The following is a 20,331-nucleotide window of genomic DNA, read 5'->3' as shown; positions in this document are numbered from 1 at the left end:
ACCGTTCGTGTTTTTTCGGGTCTAACTCGGGTTGAGCTTCTTGTTGCGGTTAGGGTTATGTTTAGGGTTGTTAGGAAAGAGTGAAGACGCAGAGTCCTGTTGAGTGTGGGGTTGCGTAAAGGCTCCCCCAGGGAGTTCAGGTGTACCCAAAGGCTTCCGCTGAGAGCACTTTTGGATGGCAGAAAGTGGCACCGTACGTGTTTTTTCGGGTCTAACTCAGGTTCAGCTTCTTGTTGCGGTTAGGGTTATGTTTAGGGTTGTTAGGAAAGAGTGAAGACGCAGAGTCCTGTTGAGTGTGGGGTTGCGTAAAGGCTCCCCCAGGGAGTTCAGGTGTACCCAAAGCCTTCCGCTGAGAGCACTTTTTGATGGCAGAAAGTGGCACCGTACGTGTTTTTTCGGGTCTAACTCGGGTTCAGCTTCTTGTTGCGGTTAGGGTTATGTTTAGGGTTGTTAGGAAAGAGTGAAGACGCAGAGTCCTGTTGAGTGTGGGGTTGCGTAAAGGCTCCCCCAGGGAGTTCAGGTGTACCCAAAGGCTTCCGCTGAGAGCACTTTTTGATGGCAGAAAGTGGCACCGTACGTGTTTTTTCGGGTCTAACTCGGGTTGAGCTTCTTGTTCCGGTTAGGGTTATGTTTAGGGTTGTTAGGAAAGAGTGAAGACGCAGAGTCCTGTTGAGTGTGGGGTTGCGTAAAGGCTCCCCCAGGGAGTTCAGGTGTACCCAAAGGCTTCCGCTCAGAGCACTTTTTGATGGCAGAAAGTTGCACCGTACGTGTTTTTTCGGGTCTAACTCAGGTTCAGCTTCTTGTTGCGGTTAGGGTTATGTTTAGGGTTGTTAGGAAAGAGTGAATACGCAGAGTCCTGTTGAGTGTGGGGTTGCGTAAAGGCTCCCCCAGGGAGTTCAGGTGTACCCAAAGGCTTCCGCTGAGAGCACTTTTTGATGGCAGAAAGTGGCACCGTACGTGTTTTTTCGGGTCTAACTCGGGTTCAGCTTCTTGTTCCGGTTAGGCTTATGTTTAGGGTTGTTAGGAAAGAGTGAAGACGCAGAGTCCTGTTGAGTGTGGGGTTGCGTAAAGGCTCCCCCAGGGAGTTCAGGTGTACCCAAAGGCTTCCGCTGAGAGCACTTTTTGATGGCAGAAAGTGGCACCGTACGTGTTTTTTCGGGTCTAACTCGGGTTCAGCTTCTTGTTGCGGTTAGGGTTATGTTTAGGGTTGTTAGTAAAGAGTGAAGACGCAGAGTCCTGTTGAGTGTGGGGTTGCGTAAAGGCTCCCCCAGGGAGTTCAGGTGTACCCAAAGGCTTCCGCTGAGAGCACTTTTTGATGGCAGAAAGTGGCACCGTTCGTGTTTTTTCGGGTCTAACTCGGGTTCAGCTTCTTGTTGCGGTTAGGCTTATGTTTAGGGTTGTTAGGAAAGAGTGAAGACGCAGAGTCCTGTTGAGTGTGGGGTTGCGTAAAGGCTCCCCCAGGGAGTTCAGGTGTACCCAAAGGCTTCCGCTGAGAGCACTTTTTGATGGCAGAAAGTGGCACCGTACGTGTTTTTTCGGGTCTAACTCGGGTTCAACTTCTTGTTGCGGTTAGGTTTATGTTTAGGGTTGTTAGGAAAGAGTGAAGACGCAGAGTCCTGTTGAGTGTGGGGTTGCGTAAAGGCTCCCCCAGGGAGTTCAGGTGTACCCAAAGGCTTCCGCTGAGAGCACTTTTTGATGGCAGAAAGTGGCACCGTACGTGTTTTTTCGGGTCTAACTCGGGTTGAGCTTCTTGTTCCGGTTAGGGTTATGTTTAGGGTTGTTAGGAAAGAGTGAAGACGCAGAGTCCTGTTGAGTGTGGGGTTGCGTAAAGGCTCCCCCAGGGAGTTCAGGTGTACCCAAAGGCTTCCGCTGAGAGCACTTTTTGATGGCAGAAAGTGGCACCGTACGTGTTTTTTCGGGTCTACATCGGGTTCAGCTTCTTGTTGCGGTTAGGCTTATGTTTAGGGTTGTTAGGAAAGAGTGAAGACGCAGAGTCCTGTTGAGTGTGGGGTTGCGTAAAGGCTCCCCCAGGGAGTTCAGGTGTACCCAAAGGCTTCCGCTGAGAGCACTTTTTGATGGCAGAAAGTGGCACCGTACGTGTTTTTTCGGGTCTAACTCGGGTTCAGCTTCTTGTTGCGGTTAGGGTTATGTTTAGGGTTGTTAGGAAAGAGTGAAGACGCAGAGTCCTGTTGAGTGTGGGGTTGCGTAAAGGCTCCCCCAGGGAGTTCAGGTGTACCCAAAGGCTTCCGCTGAGAGCACTTTTTGATGGCAGAAAGTGGCACCGTACGTGTTTTTTCGGGTCTAACTCGGGTTCAGCTTCTTGTTGCGGTTAGGGTTATGTTTAGGGTTGTTAGGAAAGAGTGAAGACGCAGAGTCCTGTTGAGTGTGGGGTTGCGTAAAGGCTCCCCCAGGGAGTTCAGGTGTACCCAAAGGCTTCCGCTGAGAGCACTTTTTGATGGCAGAAAGTGGCACCGTACGTGTTTTTTCGGGTCTAAATCGGGTTCAGCTTCTTGTTCCGGTTAGGCTTATGTTTAGGGTTGTTAGGAAAGAGTGAAGACGCAGAGTCCTGTTGAGTGTGGGGTTGCGTAAAGGCTCCCCCAGGGAGTTCAGGTGTACCCAAAGGCTTCCGCTGAGAGCACTTTTTGATGGCAGAAAGTGGCACCGTACGTGTTTTTTCGGGTCTAACTCGGGTTCAGCTTCTTGTTGCGGTTAGGGTTATGTTTAGGGTTGTTAGGAAAGAGTGAAGACGCAGAGTCCTGTTGAGTGTGGGGTTGCGTAAAGGCTCCCCCAGGGAGTTCAGGTGTACCCAAAGGCTTCCGCTGAGAGCACTTTTTGATGGCAGAAAGTGGCACCGTACGTGTTTTTTCGGGTCTAACTCGGGTTGAGCTTCTTGTTCCGGTTAGGGTTATGTTTAGGGTTGTTAGGAAAGAGTGAAGACGCAGAGTCCTGTTGAGTGTGGGGTTGCATAAAGGCTCCCCCAGGGAGTTCAGGTGTACCCAAAGGCTTCCGCTGAGAGCACTTTTTGATGGCAGAAAGTGGCACCGTACGTGTTTTTTCGGGTCTAACTCAGGTTCAGCTTCTTGTTCCGGTTAGGGTTATGTTTAGGGTTGTTAGGAAAGAGTGAAGACGCAGAGTCCTGTTGAGTGTGGGGTTGCGTAACGGCTCCCCCAGGGAGTTCAGGTGTACCCAAAGGCTTCCGCTGAGAGCACTTTTTGATGGCAGAAAGTGGCACCGTACGTGTTTTTTCGGGTCTAACTCGGGTTCAGCTTCTTGTTGCGGTTAGGCTTATGTTTAGGGTTGTTAGGAAAGAGTGAAGACGCAGAGTCCTGTTGAGTGTGGGTTTGCGTAAAGGCTCCCCCAGGGAGTTCAGGTGTACCCAAAGGCTTCCGCTGAGAGCACTTTTTGATGGCAGAAAGTGGCACCGTACGTGTTTTTTCGGGTCTAACTCGGGTTCAGCTTCTTGTTCCGGTTAGGGTTATGTTTAGGGTTGTTAGGAAAGAGTGAAGACGCAGAGTCCTGTTGAGTGTGGGGTTGCGTAAAGGCTCCCCCAGGGAGTTCAGGTGTACCCAAAGGCTTCCGCTGAGAGCACTTTTTGATGGCAGAAAGTGGCACCGTACGTGTTTTTTCGGGTCTAACTCGGGTTCAGCTTCTTGTTCCGGTTAGGGTTATGTTTAGGGTTGTTAGGAAAGAGTGAAGACGCAGAGTCCTGTTGAGTGTGGGGTTGCGTAAAGGCTCCCCCAGGGAGTTCAGGTGTACCCAAAGGCTTCCGCTCAGAGCACTTTTGGATGGCAGAAAGTGGCACCGTACGTGTTTTTTCGGGTCTAACTCGGGTTGAGCTTCTTGTTGCGGTTAGGGTTATGTTTAGGGTTGTTAGGAAAGAGTGAAGACGCAGAGTCCTGTTGAGTGTGGGGTTGCGTAAAGGCTCCCCCAGGGAGTTCAGGTGTACCCAAAGGCTTCCGCTCAGAGCACTTTTTGATGGCAGAAAGTGGCACCGTACGTGTTTTTTCGGGTCTAACTCAGGTTCAGCTTCTTGTTGCGGTTAGGGTTATGTTTAGGGTTGTTAGGAAAGAGTGAAGACGCAGAGTCCTGTTGAGTGTGGGGTTGCGTAAAGGCTCCCCCAGGGAGTTCAGGTGTACCCAAAGGCTTCCGCTGAGAGCACTTTTTGATGGCAGAAAGTGGCACCGTACGTGTTTTTTCGGGTCTAACTCGGGTTCAGCTTCTTGTTGCGGTTAGGGTTATGTTTAGGGTTGTTAGTAAAGAGTGAAGACGCAGAGTCCTGTTGAGTGTGGGGTTGCGTAAAGGCTCCCCCAGGGAGTTCAGGTGTACCCAAAGGCTTCCGCTGAGAGCACTTTTTGATGGCAGAAAGTGGCACCGTACGTGTTTTTTCGGGTCTAACTCGGGTTCAGCTTCTTGTTGCGGTTAGGGTTATGTTTAGGGTTGTTAGGAAAGAGTGAAGACGCAGAGTCCTGTTGAGTGTGGGGTTGCGTAAAGGCTCCCCCAGGGAGTTCAGGTGTACCCAAAGGCTTCCGCTGAGAGCACTTTTTGATGGCAGAAAGTGGCACCGTACGTGTTTTTTCGGGTCTAACTCGGGTTCAACTTCTTGTTGCGGTTAGGTTTATGTTTAGGGTTGTTAGGAAAGAGTGAAGACGCAGAGTCCTGTTGAGTGTGGGGTTGCGTAAAGGCTCCCCCAGGGAGTTCAGGTGTACCCAAAGGCTTCCGCTGAGAGCACTTTTTGATGGCAGAAAGTGGCACCGTACGTGTTTTTTCGGGTCTAACTCGGGTTGAGCTTCTTGTTCCGGTTAGGGTTATGTTTAGGGTTGTTAGGAAAGAGTGAAGACGCAGAGTCCTGTTGAGTGTGGGGTTGCGTAAAGGCTCCCCCAGGGAGTTCAGGTGTACCCAAAGGCTTCCGCTGAGAGCACTTTTTGATGGCAGAAAGTGGCACCGTACGTGTTTTTTCGGGTCTACCTCGGGTTCAGCTTCTTGTTGCGGTTAGGCTTATGTTTAGGGTTGTTAGGAAAGAGTGAAGACGCAGAGTCCTGTTGAGTGTGGGGTTGCGTAAAGGCTCCCCCAGGGAGTTCAGGTGTACCCAAAGGCTTCCGCTGAGAGCACTTTTTGATGGCAGAAAGTGGCACCGTACGTGTTTTTTCGGGTCTAACTCGGGTTGAGCTTCTTGTTCCGGTTAGGGTTATGTTTAGGGTTGTTAGGAAAGAGTGAAGACGCAGAGTCCTGTTGAGTGTGGGGTTGCGTAAAGGCTCCCCCAGGGAGTTCAGGTGTACCCAAAGGCTTCCGCTGAGAGCACTTTTTGATGGCAGAAAGTGGCACCGTACGTGTTTTTTCGGGTCTAACTCGGGTTCAGCTTCTTGTTGCGGTTAGGCTTATGTTTAGGGTTGTTAGGAAAGAGTGAAGACGCAGAGTCCTGTTGAGTGTGGGGTTGCGTAAAGGCTCCCCCAGGGAGTTCAGGTGTACCCAAAGGCTTCCGCTGAGAGCACTTTTTGATGGCAGAAAGTGGCACCGTACGTGTTTTTTCGGGTCTAACTCGGGTTGAGCTTCTTGTTCCGGTTAGGGTTATGTTTAGGGTTGTTAGGAAAGAGTGAAGACGCAGAGTCCTGTTGAGTGTGGGGTTGCGTAAAGGCTCCCCCAGGGAGTTCAGGTGTACCCAAAGGCTTCCGCTGAGAGCACTTTTTGATGGCAGAAAGTGGCACCGTACGTGTTTTTTCGGGTCTAACTCGGGTTCAGCTTCTTGTTCCGGTTAGGCTTATGTTTAGGGTTGTTAGGAAAGAGTGAAGACGCAGAGTCCTGTTGAGTGTGGGGTTGCGTAAAGGCTCCCCCAGGGAGTTCAGGTGTACCCAAAGGCTTCCGCTGAGAGCACTTTTTGATGGCAGAAAGTGGCACCGTACGTGTTTTTTCGGGTCTAACTCGGGTTCAGCTTCTTGTTGCGGTTAGGGTTATGTTTAGGGTTGTTAGGAAAGAGTGAAGACGCAGAGTCCTGTTGAGTGTGGGGTTGCGTAAAGGCTCCCCCAGCGAGTTCAGGTGTACCCAAAGGCTTCCGCTGAGAGCACTTTTTGATGGCAGAAAGTGGCACCGTACGTGTTTTTTCGGGTCTAACTCGGGTTGAGCTTCTTGTTCCGGTTAGGGTTATGTTTAGGGTTGTTAGGAAAGAGTGAAGACGCAGAGTCCTGTTGAGTGTGGGGTTGCGTAAAGGCTCCCCCAGGGAGTTCAGGTGTACCCAAAGGCTTCCGCTGAGAGCACTTTTTGATGGCAGAAAGTGGCACCGTACGTGTTTTTTCGGGTCTAACTCGGGTTCAGCTTCTTGTTCCGGTTAGGGTTATGTTTAGGGTTGTTAGGAAAGAGTGAAGACGCAGAGTCCTGTTGAGTGTGGGGTTGCGTAAAGGCTCCCCCAGGGAGTTCAGGTGTACCCAAAGGCTTCCGCTGAGAGCACTTTTTGATGGCAGAAAGTGGCACCGTACGTGTTTTTTCGGGTCTAACTCAGGTTCAGCTTCTTGTTGCGGTTAGGGTTATGTTTAGGGTTGTTAGGAAAGAGTGAATACGCAGAGTCCTGTTGAGTGTGGGGTTGCGTAAAGGCTCCCCCAGGGAGTTCAGGTGTACCCAAAGGCTTCCGCTGAGAGCACTTTTTGATGGCAGAAAGTGGCACCGTACGTGTTTTTTCGGGTCTAACTCGGGTTGAGCTTCTTGTTGCGGTTAGGGTTATGTTTAGGGTTGTTAGGAAAGAGTGAAGACGCAGAGTCCGGTTGAGTGTGGGGTTGCGTAAAGGCTCTCCCAGGGAATTCAGGTGTACCCAAAGGCTTCCGCTGAGAGCACTTTTTGATGGCAGAAAGTGGCACCGTACGTGTTTTTTCGGGTCTAACTCGGGTTCAGCTTCTTGTTCCGGTTAGGGTTATGTTTAGGGTTGTTAGGAAAGAGTGAAGACGCAGAGTCCTGTTGAGTGTGGGGTTGCGTAAAGGCTCCCCCAGGGAGTTCAGGTGTACCCAAAGGCTTCCGCTGAGAGCACTTTTTGATGGCAGAAAGTGGCACCGTACGTGTTTTTTCGGGTCTAACTCGGGTTGAGCTTCTTGTTCCGGTTAGGGTTATGTTTAGGGTTGTTAGGAAAGAGTGAAGACGCAGAGTCCTGTTGAGTGTGGGGTTGCGTAAAGGCTCCCCCAGGGAGTTCAGGTGTACCCAAAGGCTTCCGCTGAGAGCACTTTTGGATGGCAGAAAGTGGCACCGTACGTGTTTTTTCGGGTCTAACTCGGGTTCAGCTTCTTGTTGCGGTTAGGGTTATGTTTAGGGTTGTTAGGAAAGAGTGAAGACGCAGAGTCCTGTTGAGTGTGGGGTTGCGTAAAGGCTCCCCCAGGGAGTTCACGTGTACCCAAAGGCTTCCGCTGAGAGCACTTTTTGATGGCAGAAAGTGGCACCGTACGTGTTTTTTCGGGTCTAACTCGGGTTCAGCTTCTTGTTGCGGTTAGGGTTATGTTTAGGGTTGTTAGGAAAGAGTGAAGACGCAGAGTCCTGTTGAGTGTGGGGTTGCGTAAAGGCTCCCCCAGGGAGTTCAGGTGTACCCAAAGGCTTCCGCTGAGAGCACTTTTTGATGGCAGAAAGTGGCACCGTACATGTTTTTTCGGGTCTAACTCGGGTTGAGCTTCTTGTTCCGGTTAGGGTTACGTTTAGGATTGTTAGGAAAGAGTGAAGACGCAGAGTCCTGTTGAGTGTGGGGTTGCGTAAAGGCTCCCCCAGGGAGTTCAGGTGTACCCAAAGGCTTCCGCTGAGAGCACTTTTTGATGGCAGAAAGTGGCACCGTACGTGTTTTTTCGGGTCTAACTCGGGTTCAGCTTCTTGTTCCGGTTAGGGTTATGTTTAGGGTTGTTAGGAAAGAGTGAAGACGCAGAGTCCTGTTGAGTGTGGGGTTGCGTAAAGGCTCCCCCAGGGAGTTCAGGTGTACCCAAAGGCTTCCGCTGAGAGCACTTTTTGATGGCAGAAAGTGGCACCGTACGTGTTTTTTCGGGTCTAACTCAGGTTCAGCTTCTTGTTCCGGTTAGGGTTATGTTTAGGGTTGTTAGGAAAGAGTGAAGACGCAGAGTCCTGTTGAGTGTGGGGTTGCGTAAAGGCTCCCCCAGGGAGTTCAGGTGTACCCAAAGGCTTCCGCTGAGAGCACTTTTTGATGGCAGAAAGTGGCACCGTACGTGTTTTTTCGGGTCTAACTCGGGTTCAGCTTCTTGTTGCGGTTAGGGTTATGTTTAGGGTTGTTAGGAAAGAGTGAAGACGCAGAGTCCGGTTGAGTGTGGGGTTGCGTAAAGGCTCTCCCAGGGAATTCAGGTGTACCCAAAGGCTTCCGCTGAGAGCACTTTTTGATGGCAGAAAGTGGCACCGTACGTGTTTTTTCGGGTCTAACTCGGGTTCAGCTTCTTGTTCCGGTTAGGGTTATGTTTAGGGTTGTTAGGAAAGAGTGAAGACGCAGAGTCCTGTTGAGTGTGGGGTTGCGTAAAGGCTCCCCCAGGGAGTTCAGGTGTACCCAAAGGCTTCCGCTGAGAGCACTTTTTGATGGCAGAAAGTGGCACCGTACGTGTTTTTTCGGGTCTAACTCGGGTTGAGCTTCTTGTTCCGGTTAGGGTTATGTTTAGGGTTGTTAGGAAAGAGTGAAGACGCAGAGTCCTGTTGAGTGTGGGGTTGCGTAAAGGCTCCCCCAGGGAGTTCAGGTGTACCCAAAGGCTTCCGCTGAGAGCACTTTTTGATGGCAGAAAGTGGCACCGTACGTGTTTTTTCGGGTCTAACTCGGGTTCAGCTTCTTGTTCCGGTTAGGGTTATGTTTAGGGTTGTTAGGAAAGAGTGAAGACGCAGAGTCCTGTTGAGTGTGGGGTTGCGTAAAGGCTCCCCCAGGGAGTTCAGGTGTACCCAAAGGCTTCCGCTGAGAGCACTTTTTGATGGCAGAAAGTGGCACCGTACGTGTTTTTTCGGGTCTAACTCGGGTTCAGCTTCTTGTTCCGGTTAGGCTTATGTTTAGGGTTGTTAGGAAAGAGTGAAGACGCAGAGTCCTGTTGAGTGTGGGGTTGCGTAAAGGCTCCCCCAGGGAGTTCAGGTGTACCCAAAGGCTTCCGCTGAGAGCACTTTTGGATGGCAGAAAGTGGCACCGTACGTGTTTTTTCGGGTCTAACTCGGGTTCAGCTTCTTGTTGCGGTTAGGGTTATGTTTAGGGTTGTTAGGAAAGAGTGAAGACGCAGAGTCCTGTTGAGTGTGGGGTTGCGTAAAGGCTCCCCCAGGGAGTTCAGGTGTACCCAAAGGCTTCCGCTGAGAGCACTTTTTGATGGCAGAAAGTGGCACCGTACGTGTTTTTTCGGGTCTAACTCGGGTTGAGCTTCTTGTTCCGGTTAGGGTTATGTTTAGGGTTGTTAGGAAAGAGTGAAGACGCAGAGTCCTGTTGAGTGTGGGGTTGCGTAAAGGCTCCCCCAGGGAGTTCAGGTGTACCCAAAGGCTTCCGCTCAGAGCACTTTTTGATGGCAGAAAGTGGCACCGTACGTGTTTTTTCGGGTCTAACTCGGGTTCAGCTTCTTGTTCCGGTTAGGCTTATGTTTAGGGTTGTTAGGAAAGAGTGAAGACGCAGAGTCCTGTTGAGTGTGGGGTTGCGTAAAGGCTCCCCCAGGGAGTTCAGGTGTACCCAAAGGCTTCCGCTGAGAGCACTTTTTGATGGCAGAAAGTGGCACCGTACGTGTTTTTTCGGGTCTAACTCGGGTTCAGCTTCTTGTTGCGGTTAGGGTTATGTTTAGGGTTGTTAGGAAAGAGTGAAGACGCAGAGTCCTGTTGAGTGTGGGGTTGCGTAAAGGCTCCCCCAGGGAGTTCAGGTGTACCCAAAGGCTTCCGCTGAGAGCACTTTTTGATGGCAGAAAGTGGCACCGTACGTGTTTTTTCGGGTCTAACTCGGGTTGAGCTTCTTGTTCCGGTTAGGGTTATGTTTAGGGTTGTTAGGAAAGAGTGAAGACGCAGAGTCCTGTTGAGTGTGGGGTTGCGTAAAGGCTCCCCCAGGGAGTTCAGGTGTACCCAAAGGCTTCTGCTGAGAGCACTTTTTGATGGCAGAAAGTGGCACCGTACGTGTTTTTTCGGGTCTAACTCGGGTTGAGCTTCTTGTTGCGGTTAGGGTTATGTTTAGGGTTGTTAGGAAAGAGTGAAGACGCAGAGTCCTGTTGAGTGTGGGGTTGCGTAAAGGCTCCCCCAGGGAGTTCAGGTGTACCCAAAGGCTTCCGCTCAGAGCACTTTTTGATGGCAGAAAGTGGCACCGTACGTGTTTTTTCGGGTCTAACTCGGGTTGAGCTTCTTGTTCCGGTTAGGCTTATGTTTAGGATTGTTAGGAAAGAGTGAAGACGCAGAGTCCTGTTGAGTGTGGGGTTGCGTAAAGGCTCCCCCAGGGAGTTCAGGTGTACCCAAAGGCTTCCGCTGAGAGCACTTTTTGATGGCAGAAAGTGGCACCGTACATGTTTTTTCGGGTCTAACTCGGGTTCAGCTTCTTGTTGCGGTTAGGGTTATGTTTAGGGTTGTTAGGAAAGAGTGAAGACGCAGAGTCCTGTTGAGTGTGGGGTTGCGTAAAGGCTCCCCCAGGGAGTTCAGGTGTACCCAAAGGCTTCCGCTGAGAGCACTTTTTGATGGCAGAAAGTGGCACCGTACGTGTTTTTTCGGGTCTAACTCGGGTTGAGCTTCTTGTTCCGGTTAGGGTTATGTTTAGGGTTTTTAGGAAAGAGTGAAGACGCAGAGTCCTGTTGAGTGTGGGGTTGCGTAAAGGCTCCCCCAGGGAGTTCAGGTGTACCCAAAGGCTTCCGCTCAGAGCACTTTTTGATGGCAGAAAGTGGCACCGTACGTGTTTTTTCGGGTCTAACTCGGGTTCAGCTTCTTGTTCCGGTTAGGGTTATGTTTAGGGTTGTTAGGAAAGAGTGAAGACGCAGAGTCCTGTTGAGTGTGGGGTTGCGTAAAGGCTCCCCCAGGGAGTTCAGGTGTACCCAAAGGCTTCCGCTGAGAGCACTTTTTGATGGCAGAAAGTGGCACCGTACGTGTTTTTTCGGGTCTAACTCAGGTTCAGCTTCTTGTTCCGGTTAGGGTTATGTTTAGGGTTGTTAGGAAAGAGTGAAGACGCAGAGTCCTGTTGAGTGTGGGGTTGCGTAAAGGCTCCCCCAGGGAGTTCAGGTGTACCCAAAGGCTTCCGCTGAGAGCACTTTTTGATGGCAGAAAGTGGCACCGTACGTGTTTTTTCGGGTCTAACTCGGGTTCAGCTTCTTGTTGCGGTTAGGGTTATGTTTAGGGTTGTTAGGAAAGAGTGAAGACGCAGAGTCCGGTTGAGTGTGGGGTTGCGTAAAGGCTCTCCCAGGGAATTCAGGTGTACCCAAAGGCTTCCGCTGAGAGCACTTTTTGATGGCAGAAAGTGGCACCGTACGTGTTTTTTCGGGTCTAACTCGGGTTCAGCTTCTTGTTCCGGTTAGGGTTATGTTTAGGGTTGTTAGGAAAGAGTGAAGACGCAGAGTCCTGTTGAGTGTGGGGTTGCGTAAAGGCTCCCCCAGGGAGTTCAGGTGTACCCAAAGGCTTCCGCTGAGAGCACTTTTTGATGGCAGAAAGTGGCACCGTACGTGTTTTTTCGGGTCTAACTCGGGTTGAGCTTCTTGTTCCGGTTAGGGTTATGTTTAGGGTTGTTAGGAAAGAGTGAAGACGCAGAGTCCTGTTGAGTGTGGGGTTGCGTAAAGGCTCCCCCAGGGAGTTCAGGTGTACCCAAAGGCTTCCGCTGAGAGCACTTTTTGATGGCAGAAAGTGGCACCGTACGTGTTTTTTCGGGTCTAACTCGGGTTCAGCTTCTTGTTCCGGTTAGGGTTATGTTTAGGGTTGTTAGGAAAGAGTGAAGACGCAGAGTCCTGTTGAGTGTGGGGTTGCGTAAAGGCTCCCCCAGGGAGTTCAGGTGTACCCAAAGGCTTCCGCTGAGAGCACTTTTTGATGGCAGAAAGTGGCACCGTACGTGTTTTTTCGGGTCTAACTCGGGTTCAGCTTCTTGTTCCGGTTAGGCTTATGTTTAGGGTTGTTAGGAAAGAGTGAAGACGCAGAGTCCTGTTGAGTGTGGGGTTGCGTAAAGGCTCCCCCAGGGAGTTCAGGTGTACCCAAAGGCTTCCGCTGAGAGCACTTTTGGATGGCAGAAAGTGGCACCGTACGTGTTTTTTCGGGTCTAACTCGGGTTCAGCTTCTTGTTGCGGTTAGGGTTATGTTTAGGGTTGTTAGGAAAGAGTGAAGACGCAGAGTCCTGTTGAGTGTGGGGTTGCGTAAAGGCTCCCCCAGGGAGTTCAGGTGTACCCAAAGGCTTCCGCTGAGAGCACTTTTTGATGGCAGAAAGTGGCACCGTACGTGTTTTTTCGGGTCTAACTCGGGTTGAGCTTCTTGTTCCGGTTAGGGTTATGTTTAGGGTTGTTAGGAAAGAGTGAAGACGCAGAGTCCTGTTGAGTGTGGGGTTGCGTAAAGGCTCCCCCAGGGAGTTCAGGTGTACCCAAAGGCTTCCGCTCAGAGCACTTTTTGATGGCAGAAAGTGGCACCGTACGTGTTTTTTCGGGTCTAACTCGGGTTCAGCTTCTTGTTCCGGTTAGGCTTATGTTTAGGGTTGTTAGGAAAGAGTGAAGACGCAGAGTCCTGTTGAGTGTGGGGTTGCGTAAAGGCTCCCCCAGGGAGTTCAGGTGTACCCAAAGGCTTCCGCTGAGAGCACTTTTTGATGGCAGAAAGTGGCACCGTACGTGTTTTTTCGGGTCTAACTCGGGTTCAGCTTCTTGTTGCGGTTAGGGTTATGTTTAGGGTTGTTAGGAAAGAGTGAAGACGCAGAGTCCTGTTGAGTGTGGGGTTGCGTAAAGGCTCCCCCAGGGAGTTCAGGTGTACCCAAAGGCTTCCGCTGAGAGCACTTTTTGATGGCAGAAAGTGGCACCGTACGTGTTTTTTCGGGTCTAACTCGGGTTGAGCTTCTTGTTCCGGTTAGGGTTATGTTTAGGGTTGTTAGGAAAGAGTGAAGACGCAGAGTCCTGTTGAGTGTGGGGTTGCGTAAAGGCTCCCCCAGGGAGTTCAGGTGTACCCAAAGGCTTCTGCTGAGAGCACTTTTTGATGGCAGAAAGTGGCACCGTACGTGTTTTTTCGGGTCTAACTCGGGTTGAGCTTCTTGTTGCGGTTAGGGTTATGTTTAGGGTTGTTAGGAAAGAGTGAAGACGCAGAGTCCTGTTGAGTGTGGGGTTGCGTAAAGGCTCCCCCAGGGAGTTCAGGTGTACCCAAAGGCTTCCGCTCAGAGCACTTTTTGATGGCAGAAAGTGGCACCGTACGTGTTTTTTCGGGTCTAACTCGGGTTGAGCTTCTTGTTCCGGTTAGGCTTATGTTTAGGATTGTTAGGAAAGAGTGAAGACGCAGAGTCCTGTTGAGTGTGGGGTTGCGTAAAGGCTCCCCCAGGGAGTTCAGGTGTACCCAAAGGCTTCCGCTGAGAGCACTTTTTGATGGCAGAAAGTGGCACCGTACATGTTTTTTCGGGTCTAACTCGGGTTCAGCTTCTTGTTGCGGTTAGGGTTATGTTTAGGGTTGTTAGGAAAGAGTGAAGACGCAGAGTCCTGTTGAGTGTGGGGTTGCGTAAAGGCTCCCCCAGGGAGTTCAGGTGTACCCAAAGGCTTCCGCTGAGAGCACTTTTTGATGGCAGAAAGTGGCACCGTACGTGTTTTTTCGGGTCTAACTCGGGTTGAGCTTCTTGTTCCGGTTAGGGTTATGTTTAGGGTTTTTAGGAAAGAGTGAAGACGCAGAGTCCTGTTGAGTGTGGGGTTGCGTAAAGGCTCCCCCAGGGAGTTCAGGTGTACCCAAAGGCTTCCGCTCAGAGCACTTTTTGATGGCAGAAAGTGGCACCGTACGTGTTTTTTCGGGTCTAACTCAGGTTCAGCTTCTTGTTGCGGTTAGGGTTATGTTTAGGGTTGTTAGGAAAGAGTGAAGACGCAGAGTCCTGTTGAGTGTGGGGTTGCGTAAAGGCTCCCCCAGGGAGTTCAGGTGTACCCAAAGGCTTGCGCTGAGAGCACTTTTTGATGGCAGAAAGTGGCACCGTACGTGTTTTTTCGGGTCTAACTCGGGTTCAGCTTCTTGTTGCGGTTAGGGTTATGTTTAGGGTTGTTAGGAAAGAGTGAAGACGCAGAGTCCTGTTGAGTGTGGGGTTGCGTAAAGGCTCCCCCAGGGAGTTCAGGTGTACCCAAAGGCTTCCGCTCAGAGCACTTTTTGATGGCAGAAAGTGGCACCGTACGTGTTTTTTCGGGTCTAACTCGGGTTCAGCTTCTTGTTGCGGTTAGGGTTATGTATAGGGTTGTTAGGAAAGTGTGAAGACGCAGAGTCCTGTTGAGTGTGGGGTTGCGTAAAGGCTCCCCCAGGGAGTTCAGGTGTACCCAAAGGCTTCCGCTGAGAGCACTTTTTGATGGCAGAAAGTGGCACCGTACGTGTTTTTTCGGGTCTAACTCGGGTTGAGCTTCTTGTTGCGGTTAGGGTTATGTTTAGGGTTGTTAGGAAAGAGTGAAGACGCAGAGTCCTGTTGAGTGTGGGGTTGCGTAAAGGCTCCCCCAGGGAATTCAGGTGTACCCAAAGGCTTCCGCTGAGAGCACTTTTTGATGGCAGAAAGTGGCACCGTACGTGTTTTTTCGGGTCTAACTCGGGTTCAGCTTCTTGTTCCGGTTAGGGTTATGTTTAGGGTTGTTAGGAAAGAGTGAAGACGCAGAGTCCTGTTGAGTGTGGGGTTGCGTAAAGGCTCCCCCAGGGAGTTCAGGTGTACCCAAAGGCTTCCGCTCAGAGCACTTTTTGATGGCAGAAAGTGGCACCGTACGTGTTTTTTCGGGTCTAACTCAGGTTCAGCTTCTTGTTGCGGTTAGGGTTATGTTTAGGGTTGTTAGGAAAGAGTGAAGACGCAGAGTCCTGTTGAGTGTGGGGTTGCGTAAAGGCTCCCCCAGGGAGTTCAGGTGTACCCAAAGGCTTCCGCTGAGAGCACTTTTTGATGGCAGAAAGTGGCACCGTACGTGTTTTTTCGGGTCTAACTCGGGTTCAGCTTCTTGTTGCGGTTAGGGTTATGTTTAGGGTTGTTAGGAAAGAGTGAAGACGCAGAGTCCTGTTGAGTGTGGGGTTGCGTAAAGGCTCCCCCAGGGAGTTCAGGTGTACCCAAAGGCTTCCGCTGAGAGCACTTTTTGATGGCAGAAAGTGGCACCGTACGTGTTTTTTCGGGTCTAACTCAGGTTCAGCTTCTTGTTGCGGTTAGGGTTATGTTTAGGGTTGTTAGGAAAGAGTGAAGACGCAGAGTCCTGTTGAGTGTGGGGTTGCGTAAAGGCTCCCCCAGGGAATTCAGGTGTACCCAAAGGCTTCCGCTGAGAGCACTTTTTGATGGCAGAAAGTGGCACCGTACGTGTTTTTTCGGGTCTAACTCGGGTTGAGCTTCTTGTTCCGGTTAGGGTTATGTTTAGGGTTGTTAGGAAAGAGTGAAGACGCAGAGTCCTGTTGAGTGTGGGGTTGCGTAAAGGCTCCCCCAGGGAGTTCAGGTGTACCCAAAGGCTTCCGCTCAGAGCACTTTTTGATGGCAGAAAGTGGCACCGTACGTGTTTTTTCGGGTCTAACTCGGGTTGAGCTTCTTGTTCCGGTTAGGGTTATGTTTAGGGTTGTTAGGAAAGAGTGAAGACGCAGAGTCCTGTTGAGTGTGGGGTTGCGTAAAGGCTCCCCCAGGGAGTTCAGGTGTACCCAAAGGCTTCCGCTGAGAGCACTTTTTGATGGCAGAAAGTGGCACCGTACGTGTTTTTTCGGGTCTAACTCGGGTTCAGCTTCTAGTTGCGGTTAGGGTTATGTTTAGGGTTGTTAGGAAAGAGTGAAGACGCAGAGTCCTGTTGAGTGTGGGGTTGCGTAAAGGCTCCCCCAGGGAGTTCAGGTGTACCCAAAGGCTTCCGCTCAGAGCACTTTTTGATGGCAGAAAGTGGCACCGTACGTGTTTTTTCGGGTCTAACTCGGGTTCAGCTTCTTGTTGCGGTTAAGGTTATGTTTAGGGTTGTTAGGAAAGAGTGAAGACGCAGAGTCCTGTTGAGTGTGGGGTTGCGTAAAGGCTCCCCCAGGGAATTCAGGTGTACCCAAAGGCTTCCGCTGAGAGCACTTTTGGATGGCAGAAAGTGGCACCGTACGTGTTTTTTCGGGTCTAACTCGGGTTCAGCTTCTAGTTGCGGTTAGGGTTATGTTTAGGGTTGTTAGGAAAGAGTGAAGACGCAGAGTCCTGTTGAGTGTGGGGTTGCGTAAAGGCTCCCCCAGGGAGTTCAGGTGTACCCAAAGGCTTCCGCTGAGAGCACTTTTTGATGGCAGAAAGTGGCACCGTACGTGTTTTTTCGGGTCTAACTCGGGTTCAGCTTCTTGTTCCGGTTAGGGTTATGTTTAGGGTTGTTAGGAAAGAGTGAAGACGCAGAGTCCTGTTGAGTGTGGGGTTGCGTAAAGGCTCCCCCAGGGAGTTCAGGTGTACCCAAAGGCTTCCGCTCAGAGCACTTTTTGATGGCAGAAAGTGGCACCGTACGTGTTTTTTCGGGTCTAACTCGGGTTCAGCTTCTTGTTGCGGTTAGGGTTATGTTTAGGGTTGTTAGGAAAGAGTGAAGACGCAGAGTCCTGTTGAGTGTGGGGTTGCGTAAAGGCTCCCCCAGGGAGTTCAGGTGTACCCAAAGGCTTCCGCTGAGAGCACTTTTTGATGGCAGAAAGTGGCACCGTACGTGTTTTTTCGGGTCTAACTCGGGTTCAGCTTCTTGTTGCGGTTAGGGTTATGTTTAGGGTTGTTAGGAAAGAGTGAAGACGCAGAGTCCTGTTGAGTGTGGGGTTGCGTAAAGGCTCCCCCAGGGAGTTCAGGTGTACCCAAAGGCTTCCGCTGAGAGCACTTTTTGATGGCAGAAAGTGGCACCGTACGTGTTTTTTCGGGTCTAACTCGGGTTCAGCTTCTTGTTGCGGTTAGGGTTATGTTTAGGGTTGTTAGGAAAGAGTGAAGACGCAGAGTCCTGTTGAGTGTGGGGTTGCGTAAAGGCTCCCCCAGGGAGTTCAGGTGTACCCAAAGGCTTCCGCTGAGAGCACTTTTTGATGGCAGAAAGTGGCACCGTACGTGTTTTTTCGGGTCTAACTCGGGTTCAGCTTCTTGTTGCGGTTAGGGTTATGTTTAGGGTTGTTAGGAAAGAGTGAAGACGCAGAGTCCTGTTGAGTGTGGGGTTGCGTAAAGGCTCCCCCAGGGAGTTCAGGTGTACCCAAAGGCTTCCGCTGAGAGCACTTTTTGATGGCAGAAAGTGGCACCGTACGTGTTTTTTCGGGTCTAACTCGGGTTCAGCTTCTTGTTGCGGTTAGGGTTATGTTTAGGGTTGTTAGGAAAGAGTGAAGACGCAGAGTCCTGTTGAGTGTGGGGTTGCGTAAAGGCTCCCCCAGGGAGTTCAGGTGTACCCAAAGGCTTCCGCTGAGAGCACTTTTTGATGGCAGAAAGTGGCACCGTACATGTTTTTTCGGGTCTAACTCGGGTTGAGCTTCTTGTTGCGGTTAGGGTTATGTTTAGGGTTGTTAGGAAAGAGTGAAGACGCAGAGTCCTGTTGAGTGTGGGGTTGCGTAAAGGCTCCCCCAGGGAGTTCAGGTGTACCCAAAGGCTTCCGCTGAGAGCACTTTTTGATGGCAGAAAGTGGCACCGTACGTGTTTTTTCGGGTCTAACTCGGGTTGAGCTTCTTGTTGCGGTTAGGGTTATGTTTAGGGTTGTTAGGAAAGAGTGAAGACGCAGAGTCCTGTTGAGTGTGGGGTTGCGTAAAGGCTCCCCCAGGGAGTTCAGGTGTACCCAAAGGCTTCCGCTGAGAGCACTTTTTGATGGCAGAAAGTGGCACCGTACGTGTTTTTTCGGGTCTAACTCGGGTTCAGCTTCTTGTTGCGGTTAGGGTTATGTTTAGGGTTGTTAGGAAAGAGTGAAGACGCAGAGTCCTGTTGAGTGTGGGGTTGCGTAAAGGCTCCCCCAGGGAGTTCAGGTGTACCCAAAGGCTTCCGCTGAGAGCACTTTTTGATGGCAGAAAGTGGCACCGTACATGTTTTTTCGGGTCTAACTCTGGTTGAGCTTCTTGTTCCGGTTAGGCTTATGTTTAGGATTGTTAGGAAAGAGTGAAGACGCAGAGTCCTGTTGAGTGTGGGGTTGCGTAAAGGCTCCCCCAGGGAGTTCAGGTGTACCCAAAGGCTTCCGCTGAGAGCACTTTTTGATGGCAGAAAGTGGCACCGTACGTGTTTTTTCGGGTCTAACTCGGGTTCAGCTTCTTTTTCCGGTTAGGCTTATGTTTAGGGTTGTTAGGAAAGAGTGAAGACGCAGAGTCCTGTTGAGTGTGGGGTTGCGTAAAGGCTCCCCCAGGGAGTTCAGGTGTACCCAAAGGCTTCCGCTCAGAGCACTTTTTGATGGCAGAAAGTGGCACCGTACGTGTTTTTTCGGGTCTAACTCGGGTTCAGCTTCTTGTTCCGGTTAGGCTTATGTTTAGGGTTGTTAGGAAAGAGTGAAGACGCAGAGTCCTGTTGAGTGTGGGGTTGCGTAAAGGCTCCCCCAGGGAGTTCAGGTGTACCCAAAGGCTTCCGCTGAGAGCACTTTTTGATGGCAGAAAGTGGCACCGTACGTGTTTTTTCGGGTCTAACTCGGGTTCAGCTTCTTGTTGCGGTTAGGGTTATGTTTAGGGTTGTTAGGAAAGAGTGAAGACGCAGAGTCCTGTTGAGTGTGGGGTTGCGTAAAGGCTCCCCCAGGGAGTTCAGGTGTACCCAAAGGCTTCCGCTGAGAGCACTTTTTGATGGCAGAAAGTGGCACCGTACGTGTTTTTTCGGGTCTAACTCGGGTTCAGCTTCTTGTTCCGGTTAGGGTTATGTTTAGGGTTGTTAGGAAAGAGTGAAGACGCAGAGTCCTGTTGAGTGTGGGGTTGCGTAAAGGCTCCCCCAGGGAGTTCAGGTGTACCCAAAGGCTTCTGCTGAGAGCACTTTTTGATGGCAGAAAGTGGCACCGTACGTGTTTTTTCGGGTCTAACTCGGGTTGAGCTTCTTGTTCCGGTTAGGGTTATGTTTAGGGTTGTTAGGAAAGAGTGAAGACGCAGAGTCCTGTTGAGTGTGGGGTTGCGTAAAGGCTCCCCCAGGGAGTTCAGGTGTACCCAAAGGCTTCCGCTCAGAGCACTTTTTGATGGCAGAAAGTGGCACCGTACGTGTTTTTTCGGGTCTAACTCGGGTTGAGCTTCTTGTTCCGGTTAGGCTTATGTTTAGGATTGTTAGGAAAGAGTGAAGACGCAGAGTCCTGTTGAGTGTGGGGTTGCGTAAAGGCTCCCCCAGGGAGTTCAGGTGTACCCAAAGGCTTCCGCTGAGAGCACTTTTTGATGGCAGAAAGTGGCACCGTACATGTTTTTTCGGGTCTAACTCGGGTTCAGCTTCTTGTTGCGGTTAGGGTTATGTTTAGGGTTGTTAGGAAAGAGTGAAGACGCAGAGTCCTGTTGAGTGTGGGGTTGCGTAAAGGCTCCCCCAGGGAGTTCAGGTGTACCCAAAGGCTTCCGCTGAGAGCACTTTTTGATGGCAGAAAGTGGCACCGTACGTGTTTTTTCGGGTCTAACTCGGGTTGAGCTTCTTGTTCCGGTTAGGGTTATGTTTAGGGTTTTTAGGAAAGAGTGAAGACGCAGAGTCCTGTTGAGTGTGGGGTTGCGTAAAGGCTCCCCCAGGGAGTTCAGGTGTACCCAAAGGCTTCCGCTCAGAGCACTTTTTGATGGCAGAAAGTGGCACCGTACGTGTTTTTTCGGGTCTAACTCAGGTTCAGCTTCTTGTTGCGGTTAGGGTTATGTTTAGGGTTGTTAGGAAAGAGTGAAGACGCAGAGTCCTGTTGAGTGTGGGGTTGCGTAAAGGCTCCCCCAGGGAGTTCAGGTGTACCCAAAGGCTTGCGCTGAGAGCACTTTTTGATGGCAGAAAGTGGCACCGTACGTGTTTTTTCGGGTCTAACTCGGGTTCAGCTTCTTGTTGCGGTTAGGGTTATGTTTAGGGTTGTTAGGAAAGAGTGAAGACGCAGAGTCCTGTTGAGTGTGGGGTTGCGTAAAGGCTCCCCCAGGGAGTTCAGGTGTACCCAAAGGCTTCCGCTCAGAGCACTTTTTGATGGCAGAAAGTGGCACCGTACGTGTTTTTTCGGGTCTAACTCGGGTTCAGCTTCTTGTTGCGGTTAGGGTTATGTATAGGGTTGTTAGGAAAGTGTGAAGACGCAGAGTCCTGTTGAGTGTGGGGTTGCGTAAAGGCTCCCCCAGGGAGTTCAGGTGTACCCAAAGGCTTCCGCTGAGAGCACTTTTTGATGGCAGAAAGTGGCA

The sequence above is a fragment of the Anser brachyrhynchus genome, assembly GCF_964034855.1.
Source record: "Anser brachyrhynchus genome assembly, contig: SCAFFOLD_89, whole genome shotgun sequence".
Taxonomy (NCBI): Eukaryota; Metazoa; Chordata; class Aves; order Anseriformes; family Anatidae; genus Anser; species Anser brachyrhynchus.
Note: the sequence above shows the minus strand (reverse complement) of the source record.